Source organism: Sus scrofa, chromosome 14 (genome assembly GCF_000003025.6).
Source record: "Sus scrofa isolate TJ Tabasco breed Duroc chromosome 14, Sscrofa11.1, whole genome shotgun sequence".
In the NCBI taxonomy this organism is placed as follows: domain Eukaryota; kingdom Metazoa; phylum Chordata; class Mammalia; order Artiodactyla; family Suidae; genus Sus; species Sus scrofa.
Window position 1 is genome coordinate 96,437,827 of NC_010456.5, and position 17,766 is coordinate 96,455,592.

The window sequence follows — 17,766 nt, forward strand, 5'->3', positions numbered from 1 at the left end:
CAAAACAATATCTGCCAGCAGCTGCCAGCATGCAACCTTATGATCTCAAGGTCTCCCTGTGTAACTATGCAACCATTATGGACCTCATCCTTGTTTAACAAGCATCCTTACTTCTTGTCAGCTCCAATTTCATTTCTTGACAAGTTATGTAATTTCTGGGTTTTTGCTTTGATAAGCCTCCCACCTCATTTTGTAGACCAGTGAAACACAATTCAAATGCTTCCTGAATCTATGTCTTCAGGGATACAGTCCTCAGTTTGGCACAAATAAAAGTATTTGCTATTCCTATTATAGATTGTTTATTGATTATTCCCATCAACATGAAGCAAACATCAGATAAATTCATATAGGGGGCATCCTACAACGATGAGTACTTCTTTAAACTGTCAAGGTCATCAGAAACATTTTTAAAGTCTGAAAAACTATCACAGCTTAGGGAAAAATGACAACTAATATAGAGTGATAGCCTGGATAGGATTCTGGAAGAGAGAGAACGCTAAGTAAAACTTTAGGAAATCTGAATAAATTGTGAAGTTTGGCTAATAACAACATATTATATATACATATATATAAAAAACTTAATAAGGGGAATTCAATGCAGAAGCATAGGGGAAATCTCTATTAGCTTCTCAATTTTTCTATACATCTAAAACTGTTCTGAAAAAAGTCTATTACCAAAAAATTACTAAATAGAATTCACATTGATGCAGTAAATAAAAAAGTATGATTATCTCAATAGACACAAAAAGACATTTGCAAATTTCAACTTCAGTTCTTAGTAAAAACTCTAATCAAACTAATAGAAAATAGGAGTTCCCGTCATGGCGCAGTGGTTAACGAATCTGACTAGGAACCATGAGGTTGCGGGTTCGGTCCCTGCCCTTGCTCAGTGGGTTAATGATCCGGCGTTGCCGTGAGCTGTGGTGTAGGTTGCAGACGCGGCTCGGATCCTGCGTTGCTGTGGCTCTGGCGTAGGCCAGTGGCTACAGCTCCGATTCGACCCCTAGCCTGGGAACCTCCATATGCCGCGGGAGCGGCCCAAAGAAATAGGAAAAAAAAAAAAAAAAAAAAGACAAAAAAAAAAAAATAGATAATGGGGTCAGACCTACAGTGGATCATCCAGCGAGCTGCTAAGATTTGCAGGATTTGTGCTAAAAAAAAAAAAAAACTAATAGAAAATAATTTTCAACCGATACACAGAAGTTACAACAAAAAAGTTAACATCATACTGAATAGTGACAGGCTGTCTGTTTTCCTCTTAGAATCAGCAACAATTTAAGGATATCTTCACTTACTACTTTTATTCAACATTAGAGTAGATATTCTAGTCAATACAACACAGTAAGAAAAAGAAATACAAGACATTTATATCGGAAACAAAGTGACATTGTCTTTACTTTTATAAAAAATCTTTCATAATCTGTTTTTTAAAATGTATCTAAAAAAGCTACTTGAACTAATATGTGAGTTTAGCAAGGTTGTAGAATGTGGAATTAATATACAAAAATTAATCATATTTTTATATTTTAACATCAAACAACCAGATATCAAAATTTTAAAATACCATTCACAAAAGCATAACATTTTTTAGCAGTGAAGATTTAATGATGGAGAACAAGTACATGAATAGATACTTGTCACCATTAGTCACAAGAGATGAAAAATTAAACCTGCAATGAGGTACCATTTCACACATATTAGAAAAGCTAAGTTTTACTACACCTGGTATTGGTTAGAATGCAGAGCAACTGGCACTATCATTAAATCTGGTGGGAATGTAAAATGGCACACTTTGGAAAATTTGGGTATTTTTCTCAAAAAGTTAAACATACACTTACCACATGTTCCAGCAATTTCAATACTAAGTGCTTAACCAGATACTTCAAAGTATGTGTCCATAAAAATTCTTTATACTGATATTCATAGCAGTTGCATCTATAATAAAAACCAAAAAATAACATTCATTCATCTATTATCAGATGAATAGATGAACTAACAATGATATATAACCATAAAATGGAATACAATTTTGTTTTAAAAAGAATGAGGTATTGATATACAGGATATAACAGGCATGATTCTTTATTATGAGTAAAAAACATAAAGTCAATGAGTACATAAATTTTAGAAAATACAAAGCAATCTATAATTAAAGGTGTGGTGGTATGGAAGGCAAGGATTACAAAGGGGAAAACTTTGCGCATGATAAATATGTTGGTAATTATAAAATTTTTTATTATTATGTAAAATTTTAGTAATTTTTTATAATTTGTACAATTTACATATTAAAATATTCCTTACAATCTAGAAACAGTATTTATGAAGTAGTTATCAAGTAAATAAAAACACTCCCTTTAAAGAAGAGATAAACTAAGTAGGCTGGAACCAAATCTTATGCAAGCAATTTTCCTGAATAAATATCAAATTCTCAAGATTGACTCCAAGTCTTAGGAAGGCTAAATCCCTAAGATTCTTACAGTTATCTCTTTGTTCCATAAGTGACTCTTCAAATGGCAGAATACTGATCACATTTGAACTTTTCCTGCAATTTAGTTCTAAATGAAAATTAACCTAGCAAATGTAATTAACATTTATGGGTTATTAATTAGCTCTGCAGAGAGAGCGTGCTTGTTTTAAAAGCCTGGCTTAAAAGACACAGTTGGCTTTAGATGTGAAAATCAAAAAGATTCTACCAGCAGATTCATTTGCTTAACAGGATTTTCTGGAACAGGATATCATCTCTTTGTTTGAACTGATTTCTCATCTGTGTTCAAGCAACTTAGAATTCAAAAAGTCCTTGTGGGGCTGATTGGAAAGGGAAGTGGGGAATGCAGTCAACAGTGACACCATCCAAACCATGCTTGTATGAGATAAATAACAGAAGGATTATAATATAAACGTAAGCATAAAGAAAATTATATGCTTATTACAAGGAATACAGATACATCATTTTTTAAGTGTGAAAAACTAATTTCTTATTTAATTAAATATTAGAGCCACAGCATAACTGTCTTATTTCATTTGAGTTGTTAGAATTCAGAGTATTTGGGGATATTTTCATTTTTTCCTAAAAAGTACTTACCTCCAGCTTACTTAAAAATTTTTAGGTGGCAGGAAGATTCAGAGTCCAGATGTTGACGACCAGGAGCTTCCTCTCACAATTTAAGCACATTGCATCGTAACAATTCTGAGACAAGGGTAATTAAATTTGAGAATGTAGGTACCAAATAGATTATGAATATTATACCATTAACATTTATGTCTTTAGTTTCTTCACTGTTGAGTAGTAAAAAAATAAAATCTGCCACAGAAAAAATTAAGTGGAATAAGAAATAACTCACTCTTGAAAATGAGAATTTAATTAGTATGTTTATCACAAGTTTTCCTATTGTATTAGTGCTTGGCATTAAACAATTAGTAAAAAGTCAATGAGAATTTAGTTAAACTGCATTAAATCTGTGTTATACATCCCATAAAATATTATAAGGACCAATCTGAACACTATGCTACAGCCAGTTTTCCAATAGCTAATCCAAGCCATAAATATTTACTTCAATAGTTATTAAAAAAAAAGATATAAAGATTGTTTAAAAATAACTAAGTGGTTGAAAAAATGAAAAATTCTATACCTTTACCAATATTTAAATAACAAACAGTAATAACTTAAAATGTATACATTCTCCATGATAAAAATTCTAAATTTTTTGAGAAAAATGATTTCAATCGTCTGCCTCAAAATCTTTTAAAATTTTTTCTAGTAATACTGGATCCATGTAAATACAAAATGTAAATGCAAATTTCAAGTTTTGCTTTTTTGGATATTTCTGGGATTTTTTTTTCCAAATATTTTTTCCTTTTTTTCATTTATAATGATTTTTATTGTTTCCATTATGGCTGGTTTACAGTGTTCTATTAATTTTCTACTGTACAGCAAGGTGACCCAGTCACACATACATGTATACATTCTTTTTCTTCACATGATTTTGCTCCATCATATGTGATTAGATATAGATCCCAGTGCTATACAGCAGGATCTCATTGCTAATTCATTCCAAAGGCAATAGTTTGCATCTATTAACCCCAAATTCCCAATCCATCCCTCCCTCTTCTCCCCTTTGGCAACCACAAGTCTGTTTTCCATGTCCATGATTTTCTTTTCTGTGGAAAGTTCATTTAGTGCTGTATATTAGATTCTAAATATAAGCGATATCAAAATAATGACATTTGTGGCAACATGGATGGAACTAGAGACTCCAAATATTTTCAGTCTTTGGTTGGTTGAATCCCCAGATGTTAAACCCATGGATTTTGAGGGCCAACTATATATTAAATTCTGGGGAAATAAAAATAATTTCTCTACCTCATGCCAGGATAATTTCAGATTATTTGTCAGTAGAGTTTTGCAAAGGAGAAATTTAATATATAAAAACGTTGCTTCAATTTGACAATCTAAATTGCAGTTTGTGTTTATATATTGCAAAACACATGGACTAATGATAGACATTTTCAACCAAGTTTAAAACTCCATGGTTTTACTCTATTAAGTCCAAGAATATCTGATAAAACCGTTTTCCTTCTCTTATAATAGTTCAATTTCCCAACTTTGGACAACTCTGTGTAAATGCCACACATTGACGACAGGGGGCAGTGGGAAACTGTACAATGTTAGTGTATCTACTGCAAAAACAACGAGGCAAGTACATCTCCAAATGATATACAGGTCATACTTATTGGTTAAGATCATGTGCCCTTGTTGAGGAAAAGTGACTCTGGCTTGGATCGTCAGTTTTGGAAAGTGACACACATGAACATGAGGAGATCTCAACAAGGCCCTTTAGTGCTACAGAAGGGCATGAGTGCCCAAAAAGCACGCGCAAAAAAGGGAAGACCCCCCCCTCCAGTGAAGGTGGTATACCTGTCCCTTCCCATTGGTCAGGCCAGGGCACACATTCTTCTCGGTTGGCTAATTGGAAACAAATTGTTACTGGGAGAAGAGGGAAAGAGGGGGGTGGAGGGTGTCCCAGACAAAGCAGGAATGAAATGGAGTAACCAAGACTTCCTTTGATAGAAAAGACATATGTTAATTCTCACACCCTGAGTCAGAAAGATCCATATTCAAATTTCTACCTATTGACAACTGATGTAAAGACAAAGTTTTGCCTTTATTTAGGTTTAGAACTATCACAAAATTCTAATATTTTAGCAACTTGTAAATTATCTTTTCAAATTTTGTAAGAGATACATGATAAGCAAGTATTCTAAGAAAAATATAACATTATTTTTTCTATTTTGAAGAAAAGAGAAAGAATGGAATTTTTTCTACATTAAGTTTAAATATAGTATAAATTCGAGTTCCGTTCATGGCTCAGCAGTTAACGAACATGACTAGGATCCATGAGGAGACAGGTTCGATCCCTGGCCTTGCTCAGTGGGTTAAGGATCCGTCGTTTCCTTGAGCTGTGTTGTAGGTCACAGAAGTGGCTCAGATTCCATGTTGCTGTGGCTGTGGCATAGGCCAGCAGCTGTAGCTCTGATTGGACCCCTAGCCTGGGAAGCTCCATGTGCCATGGCTGAGGCCATAAGATAGGAAACAAAACAAAACAAACAAACAAACAAACAAAACCCAGTATAAACTAACACTGTTTTTATGAAAATAATTTTGATGACTAGTAGGGAACGATGTTTGCATCCCCCAAAATCCAAAAATTGAAGCCCTAATCCCCATTGTGATGGCATTTGGGCCTTTGGGAAGTAATTAGTTCATGAAGGTGGTACCCACATGAAATTAGATTAGTGCCTTTATAAGCGATGTGAGAATCTCCCCCTCTCTCTTTGTGTGTGTGTTGTGAGGATACAGCAAGAAAGTGTCCATTTCCAACCCAGGAAGAGGGACTTCACCTGCAACCAAATTGGCTTGCCTCTTGAATAGGACTTCCCAGCCTTCAGAACCATGAGAAATAGATTTCTATTCTTAATCCACCCAGTCTATGGTGTTTTTGTTATAATAGTCAGAACTGAGACAATGAATCATGTTGTTTTCTTAAATTTAAAAATTAATGATTACATTGAAGATGATCCTGCCTTAGTAAAATATTGGTGGTAAGAAACATTTAATAAATTTTAACTCAATGACAGGAAAATGCAATTAAGGAAATTTACCATATACAAGCATGAAGAAACATATTTTAGTTTGACTTCCTTGTCCTGATTGGTTACCAGGCGAATTCACTGTTTAATATCCTGGGTCTGGAGCATTTTATATTCTTAGCTCCTCTCTTCAGCAGACAAGTGCTTTATAACATAGAGCCTGAAATACAAAAGCTTTTATAGGTTCATATGATTTGCTTTATAGTTTATCATTGATTGTTGATTTTGTGCTTAAAGAGATAACCACATTTCTTTTATTTCAACAGATATTTACTGAGGTATAGTTGATATAAAAAATGAATACATTTAGTGTATACAGTTGGATGAGTTTGGAGATATGTATAAACCTGTATTTCTACCACTACAATCAATGTAATAAACATATCCATCACCTCCAGGTTTCTTTCTGCCCCTCCTTTGTGTGTTTGTGTGTTTGTATGTGTGTGGGTGTGTGTGTGTGGGGGGGGTGTGGGTGTGCATGCTTGTGTGCATCTGTGTGTCTGGGTGCTTGTGTATGTGCAAGTGTGGTAGGTATGCTTGACATGAGATCCACATGACATTTCGAATTTCACATTTTCTGTGATCAAAGGGGAAATAACATAATTGTGTGTTGACATTTCTCTTAAGATAAGTAAAATGTAAGGTTACACTTCTGTAGCCACTTACTAGCTGCCTGATTTGGGCAAAATTCTTCATCTCTGTTTCATTTCCATATCATTAAATGGTGGACAACAGTACATATTTCAATGAAATTTTGTGAGGATTATGTAAAATTACATTATAAATAAAATGCATGCTTTATGTGTCCCTGTGGATAGGCAGAATAAACTAATAAACCTGGGACCACACCGTCAAGTGGTGGCATACACAGGCACAGTCAAGAGATCTGTTAATCTAGTGCTATTATTAAGCTCCAAATTGAATAATTAAGTTGGAGAGAAGAGGAATGGATAAATGAGGTAGAGGAAAAGACTCCAAAAAACAATATTGTCTTATTTCCAGGTAAATTACAAGAAGTAGTCAGTGTATATTTTTCTATTTAAAAGACAAGGTCTGCCATAGGACTTATGATGAAAGGGCTTCCATTTCAATAACAAGTAAGAAGAGTATAAACAGTTTTTATATTGAAATGGATAGTTTTGGAATAAAAATTATGCATACCCATGTCTGTGTTTCTTGAACTTGAAGAATGATCTGTGTGGTCTGAAGTACCATTAAACACTAAGCACTGAGTATGGAGGAAAATACAGAACCACCTAAAAAAAATTATTATAAGGTGTGCCAATAGTAACAGAAAAGATAAATTTAAAAATTATCTAGCAAACAACCATTGTCTCTGATGTGGAAAACATGGTTAGATATTCTCATTCACTGCTGATAATAATTCAAATGTGTAATACTGTATTTAATTTGGCTGGCTTTGGAAAGCACTGCTTTCTGGAAAACAGATGTTTCTTCAGGGAACTCTTGAGATGACCTATTAAAGTTATCCATGCCTATGGGATGCACCCACTGATCACTAAAAACTTTATTAAAATTTTTTGAATTTATACATTCTACTAAAATCATATATTCCAATATTATCAAGCAAACACTGAATTCAATAATATTCCACCCTCCTACCACACCAAAGATGTTGTATGGTGTTTATTTAAACACAGTTGACATTTTTTTTCTTCTGCTTTTCTATTATGATATAATTCTAATAGAGTAAAATTCACCTTTTTATTCTGCAAATCAATGAATTTTGATGAATGCATATCAAGAAACAGAATGGGGAGTTCCCGTCGTGGCGCAGTGGTTAACGAATCCGACTGGGAACCATGAGGTTGCGGGTTCGGTCCCTGCCCTTGCTCAGTGGGTTGACGATCCGGCGTTGCCGTGAGCTGTGGTGTAGGTTGCAGACGCAGCTCGGATCCTGCGTTGCTGTGGCTCTGGCGGAGGCTGGTGGCTACAGCTCCGATTCAACCCCTAGCCTGGGAACCTCCATATGCCGCGGGAGCGGCCCAAAGAAATAGCAAAAAGACAAAAAAAAAAAAAAAAAGAAACAGAATGGGAGTTCTCGTTGTGGCTCAGTGGGTTAAGAACCCAACATTGGGTCCAGAGGATTCAGGTTTGAACCTGGCCTTGCTCAGGGGTTAAGGATATAGTGGGTGTTGCCACAAGCTGTGGCTTAGGTTGCAAATGCGGCTCAGATCCAGCGTTCCTATGGCTGTGGTGTAGGCTGGCAGCTGCAGCTCCTATTTGACTCCTAGCCTGGGAACTTCCAAATGCCCCAGGTGCATCCATAAGAAGAAAAAAAAAAAAAAAAAAAAGAGTAAGAAAGAAACAGAATGGCTGCATCACCCTTCGAAACCTTCAAAACTCCTTCATGGCCCTTTGTAGTCAACTTCCCTCTATTCCCAACCTATGACAACTACTTACCTGTTTCTGTTGCTACAGCTTCTTCTTTTCCTTTTTTTTTTTGCCTTTGCAAGAACGTCTTTTAAATGAAATTCTACAATATATAAAATCAGACTCTTCACACAGAGCAACACACTTGAGATTTACTCATGCCATCACATGTAATAATAATAGTACATTTCTTTTTGTTGCTTAGAAGTATGCCACTATATGGATGCACAACAGCTTGTTTATTCATTCCTCAACTGCCTACTTGCCATCCATAAGTCTTCTTTGGTAAAGTGTTCAAAAATTTCATTCATTTATTATTGAGTGGGCTTCTTTCTTATTGAGTTTTGAGTGTTTTTATATATTCTAGATACATGTTCTTTCTCATATGTGTGATCTGCAAATATTTTCTTCCAGTCTCTAGCTTATTTTCCAGTGTCTTGAGAACAGAAGATTTCATTTCAATAAAGTCCAATTCATCAACTTTGCCCTTAAATAACTGGCACCAATAAATTCTCCATTCTTTGTTGTGGGACTGTGTGTGTCCTATGGCACACGTGCAATGCTCAGACAGGTAGTCTACACTTCTGTTTCAGTCTTCACTTTCTGCTTGCCTAGAGCCTCAAGGTCAATGAGAAGTGAGAGTTTAGGATATGCTTACTTCTTTCCTGGGAATATAAACAGCCTTGGACATGGGCACAGTCCTTGACACCTGTGTGGCCTTCTTGATTCCCTGAAATATATTAGAGCTTTCCAAAGCTCTCCATGGACATCTCAATCTCAGTATTTTCCTTTTACATCTTTTAGGAAGTTTTTGTTAACCCTAATTGTTATCACTGCCACGGGAAGTTGCAATATTAAGGAGACTGCTACTTTTGTTGTTGTTGTTGACAAATACACTCAGACAGAAGATGTTTGTAGTGACTAAGCTCTGAATTAGGTCAAATAAAGACAAGCCTTAGGATGAAGATTTCCAGGTAAATGCCAGACAGGTTAAGTAACGACAATTCTCTGAAAATGATGCTTTTAGGGAGCTCTAACTTGTTATATTACCTCCGGTGGCTGCTAGGCTGCTGTTTTTCACCATAATTGAAAAGCCAATGGTTTGTCAAGGTTATTTCAGAGCTGGGATGAGGGAATGGAAATAAAATTTTCTTACCAAGATTCAACAGTTTTTCTTGAACTAAGTTGTCTCTGATTTTTACAAGCTTTCAGTTACACATGGAGTTTTTAAAAAGTTGATTTGAGCATTTTTTTCCCCACGGTTCTCATTGTTTTTATAAAGCAGCAACATTTTAGAACAGAATCCACTGTTCCTGCTGATGACCCATACATGGCCTCTAGTTTCAAGTCTCTGAAAAATGCTTCTGCATTTAGGCTTTTTCTAACTTTACTGATGTGAACCCAGTCTCAGGTCCAGTCTCCAGGAGGACATCTCTCAGCCTTAATATGCAGTTATATAACACTTGTAACAAGTGGATTTTCATGTTGAAAAATCCCATATGTTTAACAAGAAGCCTCTGAGGTCTTCCAATCCCAGCCATGCAGTGTCCTGCCATCTTTAACTTTGATTGATAGAATTTTTCTAGGTAAGTGATCCACAGCTCAAAACCCTTGGGTTGGGGCAAGCCTGGATATTTCAAAACAAAAATATGTCTATACACTAGCACACTGCACTCCTCCTTGTAATGTGACTAATGGAATTTATAAACTTCTGTTCACAAGTAAGGAAAAATATACAAATAGTTATTCAACAATATTTAAATAAATATGAGGAAGGAAAAATACCCTGTGATCTGAATCCTTTGTGAAAGCTATTTTTATTATCTATTGCTGTATAACAAAACACTCAAGTTATCAGTGTAAGATAGAACTTTACTATTATCTCGACTCAGTCTGTGTGTTAACTGAATTTAACTCAGTAGATCTTGTTTGGGTCTGAAGTGTAAACGTCAGGTTTTTACTGGAGCTAAAGTCCTCTGAAGGACTGGCTGGGCTGCACATCTATGATGGCTCAATCACACGGCTGTCAGTTGACTCTGGCCATAGCTGTGGCCTCCCATAACCTATTTATATGGCCTTATCTTCTCACAGGATGGATGGAATCTTGGTTCCAAGAAGAAGCATCAAAAGAGACCCAGCCAGGAGTTCCCTTCGTGGCGTAGCAGAAACAAATTCAACTAAGAACCATGAGGTTGCAGGTTCGATCCCTGGCCTCGCTTAGTGGGTTAAGGATCTGGCATTGCCACAGCTGTGGTGTAGGTGGCAGACGCAGCTCAGATCTGGTATTGCTATGGCTGTGGCATGGGCTGGCAGCTGTAGCCAATTAGACCCCTAGCCTGGGAATCCCCATATGTTGTGGGTACAGGCCTAAAAAGCAAAAAAAAAAAAAAAGACTGAGGCAGAAATTTTAAGGCTACATGGAACCTAGCCTTGTAAGTGTCAGGACATCACCTTCACCATATTCTATCCATCAGAGAAGTAGTCAATCATTAGGACATGGAGGTCCGCTATGTGAAGAAATTTGCAGTTTACTCTAATTTATTTTTTAACTAATTAATTTTTCTTTTTAGGGCCACACCCACAGCATACGAAAGTTCCCAGGCTAAGGGTCAAAACAAAGTTACAGCTGCAGGCCTACTCCACAGCCACAGCCACGCCAGATCCAAGCCGTGTCTGTGACTTAACACCACAGCTCAAGGCAACACCAGATCCCCAGCTTACTGCACAAGGCCAGGGATCAAACCCAGATCCTCATGGATACTTGTCAGATTCATTTCCGCTGTACCACAATGGGAACTCCAGTTAACTTTGATTTAAATGGGCCATTGGAGAGTTCTGAAAAATGACATGGTATTATCTTCTTTTTAAACTAAATCATTCAAGGGTGGCCTTTTATTTATTTATTATTTTTATTTTTTATTTTTGTCTTTTCTAGGGCCACTTCCGCAGCATATGGAGGTTCCCAGGCTAGGGGTCCAATTGGAGCTGTAGCCACCGGCCTACACCAGAGCCACAGCAATGTGGGATCCGAGTCGCGTCTGCAACCCACACCACAGCTCATGACAATGCTGGATCCTTAACAAGGATCGAAGGAATTGAAGAAGGCAAGGCCAGGGATCGAACCTGCAACCTTATGGTTCCTAGTCGGATTCGCTCACCACTGCACCATGACGAGAACTCCACTAAATCATTCAAGGGTGGCCTTTTAAACAAGGATGTCTGAGTTTCTGGATTGAGCAATAGGAAAAATGGTACTATCATCTACTGAAATGCAGAACCCTGGATGCGCATCAGGATTTGGAGAGGTTGACATTAGTGGGAGTTCACAAGTTCAGTTCTGTCTAACTGTCCAAGCAGGATAAGACTATATAACGTGAAGACAGAAAATGGAGAAGTTGATGTACTTTAATTATATCTGTTGACCTACTCTGGTTTTAGAGTATACACACTGTGAAGATAGTTTTTTTCTTTTTTTTAGGTAGAAGGATCTTGCAGTTTTTCAAGTATAACATTTGTAAGCACTGCATTTTAGAAAATGTAATACAACCTCTACACAAAAGGAAAGTGTTGAAAACCAGTAAGTATGAAACTTAGTGGTTCTTAAACTGTCCAGTCAAGACAAGACAATAAATTATTTCAGAAATGTATTTACAAATGAATGATTTGTTTAGCCAGTGACTACCTCCATGCTGATATTTACTTGTTTATAACTTTTTTTTTCTTTTTTGTCTCCCCTTTCAGCATATGGAGTTCTGGGCCAGGGATAGATCCAAGCCACAGCTGTGACCTATGATGTAGCTGTGGCAATGCTGGATCCTTAACCCATGGTGCCAGGGCAGGGATCAAACCTACCTACTAGCGCTTTGGAGATGATGCCTGTCCCATTGTGCCACAGAAGGTACTCCCATGCTGATGTTTAAATCTGACTCTCACTGGTATGCTTTTCCAGCTTATTTTCAGTTTTTCTCCCACACAATTTATTATCTATAGACCACAGGCAAATTTTATAAATTCTCAGAGCTTTATTCCCACATCTATAAAAAGGAAAAAAATAACTAACTTGCTCAGTTGTTTGAAGATTTAATGATAATTATAATAATAATACAATGAAATTATAAAACTTAAATCCCTAAACACGTAAATTCAAAAATTTTTGAAAACTAAATGATTAGAAAGATGTGACTGGCATCAGAATCAGGCATGAAAAAAAAGTTTGAGGAAAATATGTAGATTACTAGGAAGGAAGCCAGAAGTTCTTTAATCATAGGTTGTAGGTTATCAAGATTGAAGATAGAAAAAAAATGAGAAAAACCCAAGTATCTTCTGCAATAAAAAATATAAGCAATTTTTTACCCCAAAATGATAACCTAAAACAAATTTTAAATGTAATATTAATCAAACAGGAAATATTTAGTTTTATAAGAGAAAACATTTTTTATGGAAAATTCCAACTAGGATGGATGTTAGCAATTCTTAGGCACACTAGCATCTGATTGCTTAATTTATAATCTTGCAGAGCTGTCAGTGAGATTACATAAATCTTACTGTTACATCTCTGAAAAGATGCCTTGAACAAGTGTCATCAGTTATTACTTTATCTGCCACCAAATATTTTTTATAGATAAGCAATTTCCAGGCATGCTTCTCTTTACTGAAAAAAAATAAAGGATACTTTACATGATTTGTTGAATTTGTATCGTGGGATAGCTACAAGTTTATCTGGTACAACATTGCTATAAGGTAAAGCAACATTTGGGGTTTTTACTAATTTCTTATAAATCACTGGTTAAATATCATAAAAATTTTAAATCTGAAAAAGGTTTCAAAAAGTGAAAATCATTTTTGAAGGGCATTTAAGTATTGAGATTCTTATATTTAGGGGATGTTTTCTTAAGGTTGGAAGGCATAGGTATTATGAAGTATTTGCTTAAGCAATTGGTATTATTTTTCTATAATTTTTAAAGCTTTTTTCCCCCGAGAGCCCAAGTTAGAAGAATGTCAAAAAGATTATGCTGTAATCTCATCACTGAAATATTTTTACTTCTTGATTTTTATTTCATTAGCCTATCAGCAATGAGAATGCCAGTCTTAACTGATATTTTAAGTTGTACAGCAAAATGGGGCATCTGCTTGGTAGCCAGCATAAAGATGGTTAAAATCAAAAGCTTAAGACCCATCTGTGACAAACCAAGTATTCTTTCTACATCAAATATAACTGTGCCTTTTGTATAGGCAGTTTGTGGGAAGACAATCATAATTTTGTTTTAGCAATTATCCATAATAATTTTAAAGTTAATTTCAACTAAGTACTTACAGTGTGCCAAGAATCATGTCATTAAATCACATATAATTTCATATACTTCTTAGAACAATCCATGGGGTAGATTATACCTATACATACTGTACCTAAACATATTTAACAGAGAAAAAAAAAAGCCATAAGCTCCAAAGTTACTATGTGATTTGCCAAAAAATCATATAAATATAAATTGGCAGATAAAGAATCAGAGCAAGGATTTGTATTCCAATAGCCAAGTCTTTCAGGAAATCCCAAACAGGATAAATGTCTCTGTTAGCTTGCTCATTAGATGTCAGACATGGTAAGTATTCCAAAAGATGACATTATGTATTATTTTCATTTCAGATTCAATTCACTTGAATGACTTCCCTTCCTGAACTGAATAGAGATGCTTCAGATGCAAAAATAACCTAGTGAAGTTTATTTCCATAAGTCACAAGAGGAAATGAATTTGTTTTAATATTCAAGGTGGTACTTACAGCAATCTGTAAAATCTAGCATCAGTTTGAAGGCATTTTCCAGTTATATCTTATGGTAAATATAGTCTGAAATGCAAAAAAAAAAAAGTATTTCATTTAGGTACAAGATCATTTCACACAATTATTCATATTTATTTTTAAGAAAACAAATTTTTCTCATAGCATGTCTTAAAATTGTTCACTAAAAAACAGATTTTTATAAAATATGATTATTCAGATACAATGCTGTACAATGTGCATGATGAAAGATACATTGCTGATGTATGATAAATTTTATTAAAACAGTTTATAAGCAAGGGTATTTCCAAAAGCACAGGATTCTAATGAGCCCCATAGTTATTCCTTTGGTGTCAAGTCTGGACATATACGTAAGAGTACTCTAGCGAGGGAAATTCACTCCCACACTGCTTTATGTATTTATCATCTGAATACAGGGACAGCCAGTTTTCTATATAACTAAAATAGTTCCTATCCTAGGAAGTACCACTGCAGAGACTTCATTGTCCAACCAGAAAGTTTCACAAAAATTTTAGTCATGAAATTTTAGAGGGAGAAACCCTCTCTGCCTCCTCTGTCTTTTGGCTTAGTATGGCAAAACTGGCTCATGTTAACTGCTCCAGAAAAGAGGGAATGGTCATAAGGTTGTTTCTCTTACTGTAAAGGTAATTCTTTACAAAATGTGTTCTTTAAATAGTAAGTTATTTAAGTTATCTTACAATAATATCATATTTTTTTCTTAATTTTGGCTTATACATAGAATTCTAAGAAGACATTCAGTAAAGAACTGATCGGGAGTTCAAGTTATGGCTCAGCAGAAATGAATCTGACTAGTATCCATGAGGATGCAGTTTCTACCCCTGGCCTTGCTCAGTGGGTTAAGTATCTGGCATTGCCATGAGCTGTGGTATAGGTCACAGACATGGCTTAGATCTGGCATTGCTGTGATTGTGGCACAGGCCAGTGGCTACAGCTCCGATTCAACCCCAACCTAGGAACCTCCCATGTGCCATGGGTACAGCCCTAAAAAGACAAAAACAAACAAACAAACAAAAAATCAGATTGAAACTTCAGTGGAAAAACAAACAAGAGAGCACATGGGCACATTACGTGAGGACAGACTACAAATAATTCAATATATGGTTAATCATTATTAACATTTGCTGAGTCTGCAATTCATGGATGTGGTGGCACTAAACTTCATTCTATAAAAGATATCCTCAGTAACAGCAGGTCTCTGTGTGATAGGTTCTGAGGAAAAAGCTATATAAACCTAAACCAGAAGGAGACATATAATCTGATAGGAAAATATTAGACATACATTAAAGTTAGAAATATTTACAAGAAAGTGACTTGGAACCTAGGAACTGGAATTAATTGAATTGATGGAATTACTCATGTCTAGTGATTGATATTAGCTAGCATTGCTAGACCTAAGCTGGGGCTTTGGCTGAAACATTTATTTGTGGGCTTTCCTCATGACCTAGGCTTCTTAAGAGCATAGAGTACCTCAGGACTGTTGGATTACTAACATGAGGGCTGCATGTTTCAAGTATTCTAATGAAATAGATGGAAGTACTGGCTTGTCTTCATGACCTATCAAGCCTAAGTTTCCAAAGAGGAAACACACAAGAGTATTCCAACAAACAAGTGATAAATTCAATCACTTTTTCTGATCTAGCCTCAGAAGTCAACCAGAATCAAGTCTGTCACAGTCTTTTCGATATAAGCAAAACAAAAAGAGAGTACATGGACCATATCTGTCAATGAAAGAAGTATCAAAGAATTTAAAGACAAGTTTAAACACTGCCAAAAAAAGAAAAAGCCAGAAACAAAGTCTCTACAGCTTTTTGATGATCTAACAGTACTTTCATTTTGGTGATCTAATAGTACTTTTTCATTCACCTCTGATGAAAGAAACAAACAAAAATCTCAGCATGAACAAAGAACAAATTGTGTACTCTGCTACAGTATATCATACAATGCCCAACATATAATAAAAATAACTACACATTTAAGTAAACAAAAAAGTGAACCAGAGTTGAGAGAGAGAAAACCCAGAAAACCTTTTTGAAATTAGCATAAATTAACTACAAAAAAATAACTATTTAAAATATGTTTAAGAACCTATAGGAAAAGACAGACATAATGAATGAATATATAAGGATTAGGAAGCAAATCGAAACTCTGGAAGATAAATGAAAAAGAGAAAACTAGACTTAAAAATATAATAATGTTATAAAAATCCATTTTTGATCTAAAAAGCAAATTATACTACACAGACTAGTCAACTTTAAGGCACTGCAACAGAAAATATTCAGACTGAAGCACACAGAGAACAAAGATTTTAAAAAATGAAAAGTATTATATGGTCTACCATAAATGAACTTAGTGTTAGTGTTCAGAAGATGAGGAAAGAAAGAATTAATCAAGAAATAAAATATATATATATATATATATATCCACTCGTGGCATATGGAAGTTCCTGGGTCAGGGACTGAATCTGAGCCACAGCTGTAACATAACGCATCAGCTCTAGCAGTGCTAGATCCTTTAACCCACTGTGCCAGTCCAGGGATGGAACCCACATCTCTGCATCAACCCAAGCCATTGCTGTCAGATTTTTAAACCACTGTGCCTTTGAGGAGACTCCTGAAGAAATTTTAAAACACAACTGTCATCAATTTTACAAATTTGATTTAAAATATCAGCTTATTCAAGTACTATAGTGAAATCCAAATAGAATAATAATAATAAAAAATAGCCATTTTAGAGTCAAATAGCTGAAAACCAAAGACAAAGACAGTATTTTAAAAGCATTCATGGAGAAAAAAAGTAAATTGTAAGAACGATAGCTGATTTTCATCAGAAGCAATGGAGACCTATGATTGAAGAGACTTTTTCAATTCCCATCACTTTCATTCATTAGGATAAATTACTCATATAGTCCTTTTTTAATTCTAATACTTTGGGAACAGATAACCTAGATCTCTCTTAATGTTATAATTTGCAAAAGAGCAGTAATCTAGGAGCCCTTAAAGAAGTTACCTAAATATCATCTCTATTCCTACATTATTTTCTCTTTCTTACTGCCCTGAATAATTTATTATAACAATCAGAAACTGTGTTGAACCTAAACCCTGGAGATATCAGGTAAAATTGCAAATATGAAAATACACATTATCTGGAAGGATGGATAAGACTCTCATGGTAGTTGAGTTTTTTCAGGAGTGCATTATGATTAATTGGTTTATATCAGTTAATTGTTGATAGGAAAGTTACAGAGCACCTGACGGTATTGGATGACATTCACAAAAGGATGAATTCAATAGATGTGGTTTACAGTGTTCTCAAAAGCTCCAGAGAGGGAGCATGGTGCATTGACAGAGATAGGCAAGGAGGATGGATGCCAAGATACCTGAGGGAATTATAGCAATGGCAGTGGAGAAT

At 35.4% G+C, this 17,766-nt stretch overlaps 2 long non-coding RNA genes across 4 annotated transcripts in view; both read right to left on the bottom strand.

Moving 5' to 3' along the window:
* LOC110256787 lies at positions 1,062-10,740 on the bottom strand. Of its 2 annotated transcripts, none has more exons than XR_002338774.1 (5): positions 8,572-10,740; positions 6,160-6,307; positions 3,083-3,187; positions 1,839-1,935; positions 1,062-1,151 (listed from the first exon to the last, which is right to left on the bottom strand). It is a non-coding gene; the product is annotated as an uncharacterized LOC110256787 (long non-coding RNA). The 2 variants fall into 2 exon arrangements; XR_002338775.1 differs by lacking the exon at positions 8,572-10,740 and adding an exon at positions 7,309-7,959.
* Positions 11,691-17,766, bottom strand: part of LOC102159151 — a 67,046-nt gene continuing 60,970 nt past the window's right edge. For both annotated transcript variants that reach the window (XR_002338569.1, XR_002338568.1), the window contains exons 4-5: positions 14,320-14,385; positions 11,691-13,947 (exon numbers count right to left, since the gene is read on the bottom strand). This is a non-coding gene — a long non-coding RNA (uncharacterized LOC102159151). The remainder of the gene's footprint in view (positions 13,948-14,319; positions 14,386-17,766) is intronic.